Genomic DNA, 12,456 nt, shown 5'->3' with positions numbered 1-12,456 from the left:
TGAACAATTTAAAAAAGTAAATCCACAATTATGAACTTGTGTAAACTCAACTTGAAAATCCTTTTACACTCAACAAAATTAGAGCCCAACTTTAGGAGCAAATTCAACAAACATACATAGATTTTCTGTGGTGTTGCTCACAGTACGACAGAAGTTATATTGTTGAGGGGTTGTGAGTAGAAGACTCCACAATTTGACTGAAACAATTTGGAAGGAAGCCTGGAAGATGTTTTCTCAGAGGCAGTGAAGGGATTTTTTTGATTAGCTTCCACTTTACACAACCTTGGCACGTACCCAGGTCTCCGGCAGGGAGCATTGTTACACGCATCTCAAACACAGAAAATCCAATTAGAACCTTAATCACCTTCTTGTGAATGTCTAGTCATTAGTAATTAGAATCAGTGTCTCACCAGTGGGAGCAATTAGGACAATTACCTTTTCTAGCTGTCAAGGAAATACAGGTGAGACAGCTAGTTAGGTTCAAAATCAAGGCCTTTATTTTTGAAAACTGAACTAATATTAGTGTGAGGAAAAACACTCAGTAATTTCTCCTCGCACATACAGGCAGACACTTACAAAGCCTTTGTTGTTTCAACAGAAAATTCAACTTACTTTACCTGAATGAAGCTTTTGAAATGTGTTCTTTCTAGCTTTTTATCCAGCATCATGTAATAACTGAACAGAAACTCCTATAATCTAAAGAAAGCTATTCTACCAATACAGCTGACAGACATGTACTGATGCATTAAGGAAAATTAAGTACACTGCACATGCACAGATCCACCCCCCAATCCAAATTCAGCACTCACCTCTGGATAAAAATATCAAGTCCATGCCCAGAACTTTCAAAGAGCCTGAGACTTTCACAAAATAAATTATGAAAGCATTAAAAGACAGAAGGTTAAGGGAAGATTTAGTAGATATGCTCAAAAGTAAGATGGGTTTTGATAGAGTAAATAAGCAGAAATTGTTTCCTGCGGCAGGAGGATTGGTAACCAGAGGACACAGATTTAACATAATTGGTGAAAGAACCAGAGAGAGATGAGGAGGAATTATTTCATTTGGCAAATTATGATCTGGAAGGTGCTGCCTGAAGTGATGGTGGAAGCAGATTTCATAGCAACATTCAAAAGGGAATTGGATTGAACAAAAAAAGTTTACAGGGCTATGGGGAAAGATCAATGGAAGTGGAAATAATTGGATAGCTCCAGGAAAAAGAGAGACACGATAGACTGAAAGGCCTCCACCTGTGCTATATGATTCTAAAAAAAATGAAAGACAATTCAATAGAACTTAAATCATCTACTTCTGAAACAATTACTTGAATGCTTATTTTGGACAGGAGAAATTTCACCTACTGAGAAGAAAAGAAGTGTTCAGGAGCATTTTGAGCAATTTGTGGAAAAAAGTTAATACAATGCTGATTACAAAACTGATTTCCATTATAAATGTGAATAAAGGAGTTTATAATGGAGAAAAGCAAACACAAAGAGCAACAATAGGAAGTAAGGTTTCATTGACAGGAAGAATGTATATGGCTTTTCTGCAAGATAAAAATGAGAAAATTTACCACGTCATTACTTAGGGTGTGACGGAGGATACACAACCTATGTATTAGCTAGAACACCAAATCAAAATCGCTTATTACAAGGTACCCTGATATTTTACTAATATGTTGGGGATTTAAGTCTGTGATTCTGCCAAATTTACAATAGGTACCGAAAGTCAACAGGTTCAATTATTATTTGTCATTCCTTTAACATACATTTTATGTATTTGGTTTATATTTTTACTTCTTTTCAAGCCCAGGATAGACAATATGACTAGATTGGAAGTGGATAGATAAGTTTTAGCAGCAGTTCAATCAGGGTTTAGTTTTGAGGTACGGCCTTATTTAGAGGGGAAGCATGGGTTTCAAAATATTTGGGGAGTTTGCAAAATATGGCATTGGGCTAACTAGATGATTCCACAGTCTGGGTTGCCACACATCCTAAGGACCTTGGAGCTGGGGGTGGTGGGGCGGGGGAAGGAATGCAGCATCAACCAGGCACAGGGGCTTGTACAAGTGGCTTATGCATCCATCAGTGGACTGTGGAGGATGCTGAGGTGAGGAGCAGTGAAGGGAGTCCCTGGATGTGTCCTAAAAAGTTCCTGGGATCTGGTAGCACTGGGTGATCATCGAATGGGATAACGATGTTGGGGCAGGAGTCTGAGAGCACTGTGGAGCAAGGATATCAATGTATGAGAGTGCTGGCAGTATACAGGGTACTAGGATGTGGAGCAGTGAAGGTGATCCACAGGTACATCCTGGACGAGTAATTCGCAAACTGGGGTTTGAACACCTCTGGGGGCTTGTAGAGACTTCCCAGGGGTCCATGGAATAATGTGAAAGTATTGCTGAAAAAAAGTGATACTGTTGAAGCTTTTCATTTTGCACTCATCAGGACAGATGCAAGAATGCCAAATTTCAAAGGGAGCAACAATTTATACTGCATGAGAAAAGAGTGCTGAATAGTTGACAAGTTGACTCTGATTGTTCAAGATGTTGCCACAGGGATTGTACCAGGGAACTATTGTCCCCCATGCTGTTGCTTGTAGAGGACAAGTCCCTGCTTATGAATATATGTAGTTTCAAGCAAGCAAGCACATTGCGAGCCCAACTGAGAGTCTTAAATTGGCTGTTTGTGTAATTCTTAGTATACTCAAGATTGTTCAGCAAACATGGAATCACATCTAACATTATTTGCTGAGTTTGAACTACTCTATTCTCAGCTATCCTGCCACAAACCAGCTAGTCTAGTGCATGCATACTGCAGGATACCAAATGACTTACCCAATTTTCACATGCAGCGTGAATGTCTGGTGGCATTGGGCCTCAAGGCCAAACCAGACATAAATATTTGCAAGCCTGACAAAGGGACTGGAATAGTCATCCTCAACACACAAAACTATATTGATAAAATGTACACTGTTCTTAATGACAGGTCCAAATTTGTATCCATTGGACCTGCTCCTAAGCATGACAGCACAAAACAAAAACAGAATTACCTGGAAAAACTCAGCAGGTCTGGCAGCATCGGCGGAGAAGAAAAGAGTTAACGTTTCGATTCCTCATGACCCTTCAACAGAACCGGGTGAATCCAAGGAGAGGGGTGAATATAAGCTGGTTTAAGGTGGTGTTGGGGGAGGGGGGGGGGGGGGGGGGAGAGAGAGAGAGAGAGAGAGAGAGAGAGAGAGAGAGAGGAGAGGAGAAGTGGAGGGGGGTGGTGTGGTTGTAGGGACAAGCAAGCAGTGATAGGAGCAGATAATCAAAAGATGTCACAGACAAAAGAACACAGAGGTGTTGAAGTTGGTGATATTATCTAAACGAATGTGCTAATTAAGAATGGATGGTACGGCACTCAAGGTCCAGCTCTAGTGGGGGTGGGGGGGCATAAAAGATTTAAAAATAATGGAAATAGATGGGAAAAGAAAAATCTATATAAATTATTGGAAAAAACAAAAGGAAGGGGGAAGAAACAGAAAGCACAACCCTGCTCAAAAGCAAATTACAAAAATGTTTTTTAGACTTGTGTAAGTGTAATGAGCTGTCTTGTGGCATATATGATAGGATTCGTCCTCATGGTTCACTGCGTCCACATATGTATGGGCTGCCCATGGCACACATGTCCCTTTATGCCCTATCTTATCTATGACCAGTTCTGTACAACATGAATTGGCCAAAGAGTTCAGGAAGGTGCTACAACCAGTTCTGAATGAGATTTCCACATACACAGTGAAGGATCCCTTCACCTTCACAAAGATTATACAGAACCTGCATATCAATGTCATGTCCATGTGCTTGCTTGACATTGTTAGTTTATTCACTAATGTACCGCTCAAGGAGGCCAAAAACATTTGCACCAAGTCACTATATCAAGGTGATCCAGATGCCTCACCATTGTCTGAATCTGTGTTCATTGAACTTATGTTCAGCTTTAATGACACCATATATGGCCAAATTTGCCACGGGATCCCCTCGAGGCCCAGCTCTCTTAAACATTTGTGTCAGTTTCCACGAGAAACACATTTTCAATGTAATGACCCCTAACCTCCTACCCCTTGATATGTAGATGATAGTTTTGCTACATGTAAAAATTTCGCACAAACTCACGAATGGGCCTAAACTGCCACTTTTGGAACTGAAAAATGCCCAGCCTACCTCAAATTACCCTGGAATGGTGAGATATCTCAAAACCTTGAGCAAAGGTGACACTAGCCGTTTCATGCTGCTACTAGACAGTAGCAATACAAGTGGTATTTTCCACAAACAGGATGCTGCTGTCAAGCCAAAAAGACATTCTGCCTATCACACTAATGAGTGATGCGGTATATGAATTTCTGTGTTGGTGTGATGCCAGATACGTATATGTCCCAAAGACTGGTGGATTGTACCAAACAGCACATACTTTCGGCTATTCGCTATAGGCAGAGTACTAATCATACTCAACCAGCCTGTGCTTACAAAACGCAGAACATAATGTCTAACGTTAGATGTGCATCCGTGATTGGACAGCACTTGCTGTCACATTGCACGCGGCTCACTTATGCTTGCTAGAAGCTACACAAATTCATATGCAAGCAGAAAGAACGTGTCCAAACATTGAGTCTTTTGTTTGAATTAAACAAAAGCGTGGGGGACAATAGTTCCCTGGAGCATTCTCTGCATGTAGCACTAAAACTGCAACTGCGCCCCTGAGGGATGGAGGAAAACATTGAGAATAGGTCGAGGGGAGAGCACATTGAGTCTGAGAGAGGCCTGGCAAACTCAATGAGGTCAAAGTGGGCAGGTAATGGGTAGTCTGTGGGCTGGAAGCAGTGCAAGGCTGGGCAATGAGTTTTAGACACTGAGCCCCAAGCCCCTGACAGAGGTTAATCTCTAGAGAGGGAAAAACTTGACATATGCATTTCCAAAAGAAGTGGATAATGTTGAGTCAGTTAACATTATTTTTACGAATGTCTTTTGCCCTTACAAGGAAGTTCATTTCACCATCTTTTGCATAGCCAGTCAGCTGAGGGGCGAAAGTGACTTGGTAAATGTTTTCCAAATTTGATAAAATTTGAGATGTGATTTGACTGATTCCATTATTGTTTGTTTTTAAATTGTAAATATTATTCAGTCTGGCAGTTACTCCGAATGTGGGACCTTCTGGATGCCAAGGCGATCCTAGGCAAACACGTCAGTAGAAAGTGTAAGCAGCAACATGAATTCCGGATCAGATTTATTGACCTGGAAGCCAAACGACAGACACTGCACAACACAAGGGAGGGAGAGAAATACCTGGACTCTTTGTTCCAGAATATGGTCGTGCCTCTTAGAATAAGGTCACCTGTTTTGGTCAGCAGTGAGGGACAGGAGGGTTTGACCTGGAGTGAGGCAGGTAATGGGACCAAGCAGAGTAGGATGGAGCCTCAGACTTTGCAATTGTCAAACAGGTTTGAGGTGCTCACAACCTGTGTGGGTGAAAGTGAGGTCTGCAAGGTGGATGAGCTGAATGGCCATGATACCATGGTACAGGAAGCTGTTCAAACAGGGGGAGCAAACAGGATTGTAGTAGTAGTAGATAATATAGGGAGGGGGATTGACACCGTTCTCTGCAGCAAAGCACGAGAGTCCAGAAGGCTATGTTGCCTGCCCGGTGCCAGGTTTTGGGACATTTGCTCAGTGCTGGAGAGGAACTTACAGTGGGAGGGGGAGGATCCAGTTGTCATGGTCCATGCAGGTACCAATGACAGAGGCGGGAGAAGGAAGGAGGTTCTACATAGTCAGTATGAGGAGCCAAATTAAGAAGCAGAACCTCAAAGGTAATAACTCTGGGTTATTACCTGAGCTGCGTGCAAAATGTCTTTGGGCAAATAAGCTTAGAGAGACGGATGCATGGCTCAAAGACTGGTGTGGGAGAAGTGGGTTCCAGTTCGTGGGACAGCTGAGGAAAGTGGGGGCTGGGGAAAGTGGGGGCTGTATTGTTGGCACAGTCTACACTCGAACCATGCTGGGGCTAGTGAGACACATAATAGGGCAAGTAGAGAGGGCTTTAAACCAAACAAGGGGTGGGGGGGTGTGTGAGGGGTCAAGCTTGGATAGATGGAGCAAATCAAGGGGTAGAGTCAAGGCAGGAGAACAAAATAGTAATATGGGGGTCAGAGAATGGCAGGAAGGGACAGAGAGAAAAAAAACCTTAGAATACACCAACAGTCAAGGCTAGATTTTACAAAGATAACAAAAAGACAGAACTGAAGACTCTCTATCTAAATGTGCGAAGCATTCATGACAAAATAATTGAATTGATAGCGCACTCTGAAGTAAATAAATATGATCTGATAGCCATTACCGAGATGTGACTACAGGATGACAAGGATTAAGTCCTGATTATTGAGGCGTACAGCACAGAATCACAGAATTTTAACATCACAAAAGGAGGCCATACAGCTCATTGTGTCTGCCCTGGCTCTCCAAATGACATTTAAGAAGAATAAAAACTAGGTAAAGGGGTAGCACTGTTAATCAAGGGTGGCATTGGTACAATAGTTAGAGATGACCTTGGTTCAGGGGATCAGGATGTAAAATTGGTTTGGATAGAGATGAGGGATAGTAGGGCAAAGAAGTCACTAGTAGGACTGGTCTACAGGCCCCCTAACAGTAACCACAATGTAAGACAAAGTATACGAGAAGATATATCGGCTGCTTGTGATAAAGGGATGGCAATAATCATGGGTGATTTTAACCTAATATAAAGTGGAAAAATCAGATTGGCGGTAGTAACCTGGATGATGAGTTCATAGAATGTTTTCGAGATAGTTTCTTAGAGCAGCATGTTCTGGAACCAATCAGACAGCAGGTTATAGTAGACTTGGTATTTAGTAATGTGAGAGGATTAATTAATGACCTCAGAGTAAAGGCATCCCTGGGTAGCAGCAACCACAACATGATTGAATTTTGCGTCCAGTTTGAAAGGGAGAAGAGTGGGTCTAAGACTAGTATTTTAAACTTAAATAAGGGCAACTACGTGGGCATGAAAGCTGAGCTAGCTGAAGTTAACTGGGATACTAGGCTAGGGGATAGATCAATAGAGAAGCAGTGGCATACATTAAAGGGGATATTCCAGAATACACAGAATTAGTACATTCCTACTGTAAAGAAAAATTCTAAGGGGTGGACCCACCATCCGCGGTTAACAAAAGAAGTTAAGGAAAGCATCAAACTTAAGGAAAAAGCTTATAGCTGCGCAAAGATGAGAAGAAGGACAGATGATTGGTCAGAATATAAAGAACAATAGAGAATGACTAAAAGGTTAATCAGGAGTAAGAAATTAAGGTATGAGAGGAAGCTAGCTAGAAATGTAAAAATGGATAGCACGAGTTTCTACAGGTATTTAAAAAAGAAAAAAACAATGTGAGTGTTGGTCCTCAAGAGAGTGACAGTGGGAATTAATAGTAGGTAATAAGTAAATGGCGGATGAAATGAACAAATATTTTGTTTCTGTCTTCACGATAGAAGATACCAAAAACATTCCAACAATAGCCGTAAATCAGGAGCTGGAAGGGAGAGGGGAACTTGGTGATGTTGAAATTACTAAGGAAGCAGTACTGAGCAAACTGATGGAGCTGCAGACTGACAAGTCTTTGGGTCCTAATGGACCATCCTAGGGCCTTAAAAGAGGTGACAAATAGATGCGTTGGCGTTAATTTTCCAAAATTTACTAGATTCTGGAAAGGTTCCATCAGACTGGAAAGTAACAAATATTACCCCTCTATTCAAGAAGGGAGGGAGGCAGAAAACATGAAACTATAGGCCTGTTAGCCTGATGTCTGTCATGGGGGAGGTGTCAGAACTTATTATTAAGGGGATTATAGCTGGACATTTAGAGAAACTCAAGGTAATCGGGAAGAGTCAGCATGATTTTGTGAAAGGGAAATCACGTTTAACCGATTTATTGGAGTTCTTTGAAGGAGTAACATGCGCTGTGGATGAAGGGGAGCCTGCAGTACCACACTTGGATTTCCAGAATGCATTTGATAAGGTGCCACATGAAAGGTTATTGAAGAAAATAAAATCTCATGGTATAGGCGGTAATATGGTCAGAAGATTGGCTGGCTGGCAGAAAACAGTATGCATAATTGATCTTTCTCTGATTGGCTGGATGTTACAAGTGGAGTCCCACAGGGGTATGTGCTGGGGCCTCAACTTTTTACAATTTATATCAATGATTTAGGTGAGGGGAGTCAAGGCATGGTAGTTAAATTTTGCAGATGACAAAAGGATAGGTAGGAAAGTATGTTGTGAAGAGGAGATGAGGTTGCAGACGGATATGGATAAGTTGAGTGAGTGAGCAAAAATCTGGCAGATGGAGTATAATGTGGGAAAATGTGAAGTTGTTCACTTTGGCAGGAAGGATAAAAAAGCAGAATATTACTTAAACAGAGAACAGCTGCAGAATTCTGAGATGCAGCGAGACCTAGGTGTTCTTGTGCATGAGTCACAAAAACTTATTATGCAGATACAGCGTGTAATTAAGAAGGCTAATGGAATGCTATCCTTTATTACGAGAGGAATTTGAACATAAAAGTAAGGATGTTATGCTTCAGTTATCCAGGGCACTGATGAGACCACATCTCGAATAGTGTCTGCAGTTTTGGTCTCCTTATTTAAGGGAGGATGTAAATGCATTGGAGGTGGTTCAGAGGTTTACTAGAAATGAGTGGGTTGTCTTATGAAGAAAGGTTGGACAAAATGGGCTTGTTTCCACTGGAGTTTAGAAGAGTGACGGGTAACTTGAATGAAGTATTTAAGATCCTGAACAGTCGCAACAAGGTGGATGTGGAAAGGATGTTTCCTCTTGTGGGTGAATCCAAAACTAGGGGGCACTGTTTCAAAATTAGACATCAACCTTTTAGGACAATAATGAGAAGAATTTTTTTTCTGAGGGTTATGCGACTTTGGAACTGTCTGGCTCAGTGTCATTAAATATTTTTAAGGTTGATGTACACAGTATCTTGTTAGGCAAGGGAATCAAAGGTTATCAGGGTAGATGGGAATGTGGAATTTGAAACACAAACAGATCAGCCATGATCTTATTGAATGGTGGAGCAGACTCAAGGGGCCAAATAGCCTACTCTGCTCCTATTTTGTATGTTCATTTGCCGAAAGATTTGATTTCTTTTATGTGCAGGTTTAATTAATTAGTAAATTTTGGGATTGCCTTTCCAAGCTCCTGAATTGTGATTTGTCAATTAAAAATTTGTCTATGATGCATGGTCAAAGAAGGCAAAGTCAATTTCTTACAGCTGATCAGTTTGAACAACCTCTCCAAATCAGATAGGAAATGTACAGACTTGCATTATATTACAGGCGGACCACTGGAAGCCAAGTACATGGATGGTGAATTAAAATACAGATTTCATAATCAGCAATGGCTTTACTACTTTTTTTTCCCCCAAGTAATAAATTGTAACAATGAAATGTTTAAGTGAAAGGAAGTACCATTGCAATGACCAATGAAATTATTTTAATTTTAATTTGTATAATCAATGTTGGGGTTAAGGGGAAAAGTGGAGAGAAAAGCAATTGAGGAGGAAAGCATGTCAGTGAAGAATGTTTTTTTAAATGAAAAGGACGGGCAATGTTATATTAGAATGAAAAAAAGACTTGCATTTATGTCACGCCTTTCATGGCCTCAAGACATTCTAATATGCTTCAAAGCCATGAAATACTTCTGAGGTGTAGTCACTGTTATGATGTAGGGAAATCTGGCAGTCAAGGTGCACAAAATAAACTTCCACAAACAGCAAATAACCCATTTAAGTGATGTTGGTCGTGGAATCAATATTCATCAGAACACAGGTAAGAACTCCCCTGCTCTTCCTCAAAGACATGCCTGGGTGTGTGGGTGTGAGAAACCTTGCGGTCTACAATTAAAGTGTGTGATGATTCAAGGCCAGAGAGAGATCTGGAGAGGGGACCTGTGGGATTTGGCAAGACGGTTCTACGACTGTCAGAGAAACATAGGAACAGAGGAGGCCATTCAGCCCCGTAGGTCTGTTCCAGCACAAGCATAGCTGATCTGTATCTTAACTCCATATACCCTGCTTGGTTCCCTAACGCTTACCCAGCAAAAATCCATCAATCCCAATATTGAATTTTTAAATTTACACCCATCCCCACCCCAGCTTCAACAGCCAGTGTGTGCATGGGGCGGGGAGTAGGGGAACAGTTGCAGATTTCCACCACTCTGTCTGAAGAAACGCCCCCTGACATGACGCCTGCACAGTCTGACTCTGATATTAATTTTAAGATTATGTCCCCTTGTTCTGGATTATTTCAGCAGGGGAAATCATTTCTTCCCCCCGCCCCACCCCAGGTCTGGTCCTTACCCCGTGGCTGGAGAATGACATCAGTTACAGTCAGCCTGGAGAACATTTCCCTGAATCCATCCACCCCTCCCAGGCCCCAGGCCCGGGCCACTTAACACCGGGGCAGGCCCCTCTCCCACCTCCGTTAAACCCACCAAGACCCGCCTAGCGGGGAGAAACCCTCCGTTTTTATCTTTCCGTCCGCCTGCCCACCGACCGACTGGAATCTTGCCGCTGTCTCCGTTGCTGTATTTCTCGCCGCCAGTCCGACTCCAGACTCCGTCACTAGGGCAACCAGCGGCCGGGACTCCTGCTAAAGCACCGCGGTTTCCGGTACGGAGACTTTCCGTGCGGAGACGGACCTTACGTCACTTCCTGGACAGGGCCGAGTCAGTGCGCCCTCTTCCGGCCGGAGGAGCGCGGCCACAAAACAGCAGCAGCAAAATCTCCGAATAACAAGGTCAACGGCTGATGCCACCCACAGTCCATCAACAGGTCAGCAGCTGATGCCATCCAAAGCCCATCAACACGTCAGCAGCTGATGCCATCCAAAGCCCATCAACACGTCAGCAGCTGATGCCATCCAAAGCCCATCAACAGGTCAGCAGCTGATGCCACCCAAAGCCCATCAACACGTCAGCAGCTGATGCCATCCAAAGCCCATCAACACGTCAGCAGCTGATGCCATCCAAAGCCCATCAACAGGTCAGCAGCTGATGCCACCCAAAGCCCATCAACAGGGCAGCAACTGATGCCACCCAAAGCCCATCAACAGGGCAGCAGCTGATGCCACCCAAAGCCCATCAAACAATTCAAATATGATGACCCTCCTCCTTCCTCCTCCCAGTGTCCAGAACCAGGCCTGAATGTGATGTGTCTCACATGTGACAAAGTGTTTCCTGGTGTCACCCTTGAACAGTCTGGCTCTAATTTTAAGATTATGCTCCCTTGTTTCTTATACCTTCACCAGATGAAAAAGTTTTTTTGTATTAATCCTATCAATTCCAATTACCCTTTTAATGGGACCAAGCATTCCATTTAGTGTGATTTTTCCAGCAGCCAACTAAAAATCATAAACTCAGAAGCAGTTATAAACAGTCCTGTTCCATCCATTCTATTGTACTTATTGTGATCAGTCATTTTTAAGAAATAATTAAGGGGGTGATCTAATTAAGGTGTTTAGGATGATGAAAGGTCTTGATCAGGTAAATAGAAACGATTTCCTCTGGTGGGGAATGTAGGACAAGAGGAGACGATATTAAAATTAGAGCTATTCAGGAAGCACTTCATTCAGAAGTTAGTTGAAAGCTGGAACTCTTTACCATTATCCAAAAGATTTCTGAGATTGGTAGTGTAGTACCAGACTGTAGCTTTAAGAATAATCTGTGTTGTAAGATCACATGATCTGTGTAAACCAATGTGCTAGCAGCACGGCAAACCTTGACAGAACGTTCTTCTTTAGTTATGGAGCTTGATGCATATGCTGTCGTGTAAATAAAGTTAAATGTTTCCTCTAAGAAAATTTGTCTGAAGATCAACTCGATAATACTCTTGTCCAATGAAAATCTACCAATTAAGGGTTACAGAACCAAGGTAGGTAGATGGAATGTAGATACAGATTAGCCATCATGTAACTGACGACCGAGTGTGGCATCAAGGAGCCCTAGTAAAACTGGAGTCAATGGGAATCAGGGGGAAATCTCTCCAATGGTTGGAGTCATACCCAGCACAAAGGAAGATGGTTGTGGTTGTTGGAGGTCAATCGTCCCAGTTCCAGGACATCACTGCAAGAGTTCCTCATGATAGTACCCTAGTCCCAACTATCTTCAGCTGCTTCATCCATTACCTTCCTTCCATCATAAGGTCAGATGCAGGGATGTTCACTGATAATTGCACAATGTTCAGCACCATTCATGACTCCTCAGATACTGAAGTAGTTCATGTCCAAATGCAGCAAGACCTGGACAATATCCAGGCTTGGGCTGACAAGTGGCAAGTAACACTCATGCCACACAAGTGCCAGGCAATGACCATCTCCAGCAAGAGAGAATCTAACCATCGCCACTT

The 12,456-nt window shown here is 42.5% G+C and overlaps 1 protein-coding gene across 3 annotated transcripts in view; it reads right to left on the bottom strand.

Moving 5' to 3' along the window:
• tbce (tubulin folding cofactor E) overlaps positions 1-10,756 on the bottom strand; it is a 52,522-nt gene extending 41,766 nt beyond the window's left edge. Inside the window, exon 1 of one of the 3 annotated variants that reach the window (XM_041187449.1) lies at positions 10,545-10,756. The gene's annotated coding sequence lies outside the window, so the exon portion shown is untranslated. The remainder of the gene's footprint in view (positions 1-10,544) is intronic. The other 2 variants (XM_041187447.1, XM_041187448.1) reach the window with 2 other exon arrangements.
• Between the last annotated feature and the right edge of the window lie 1,700 nt (positions 10,757-12,456).

Source organism: Carcharodon carcharias, chromosome 5 (genome assembly GCF_017639515.1).
Source record: "Carcharodon carcharias isolate sCarCar2 chromosome 5, sCarCar2.pri, whole genome shotgun sequence".
Lineage (NCBI taxonomy): Eukaryota > Metazoa > Chordata > Chondrichthyes > Lamniformes > Lamnidae > Carcharodon > Carcharodon carcharias.
The sequence above is the reverse complement of the archived record's forward strand: the minus strand, read 5'-3'. Positions and strand labels throughout refer to the sequence as shown.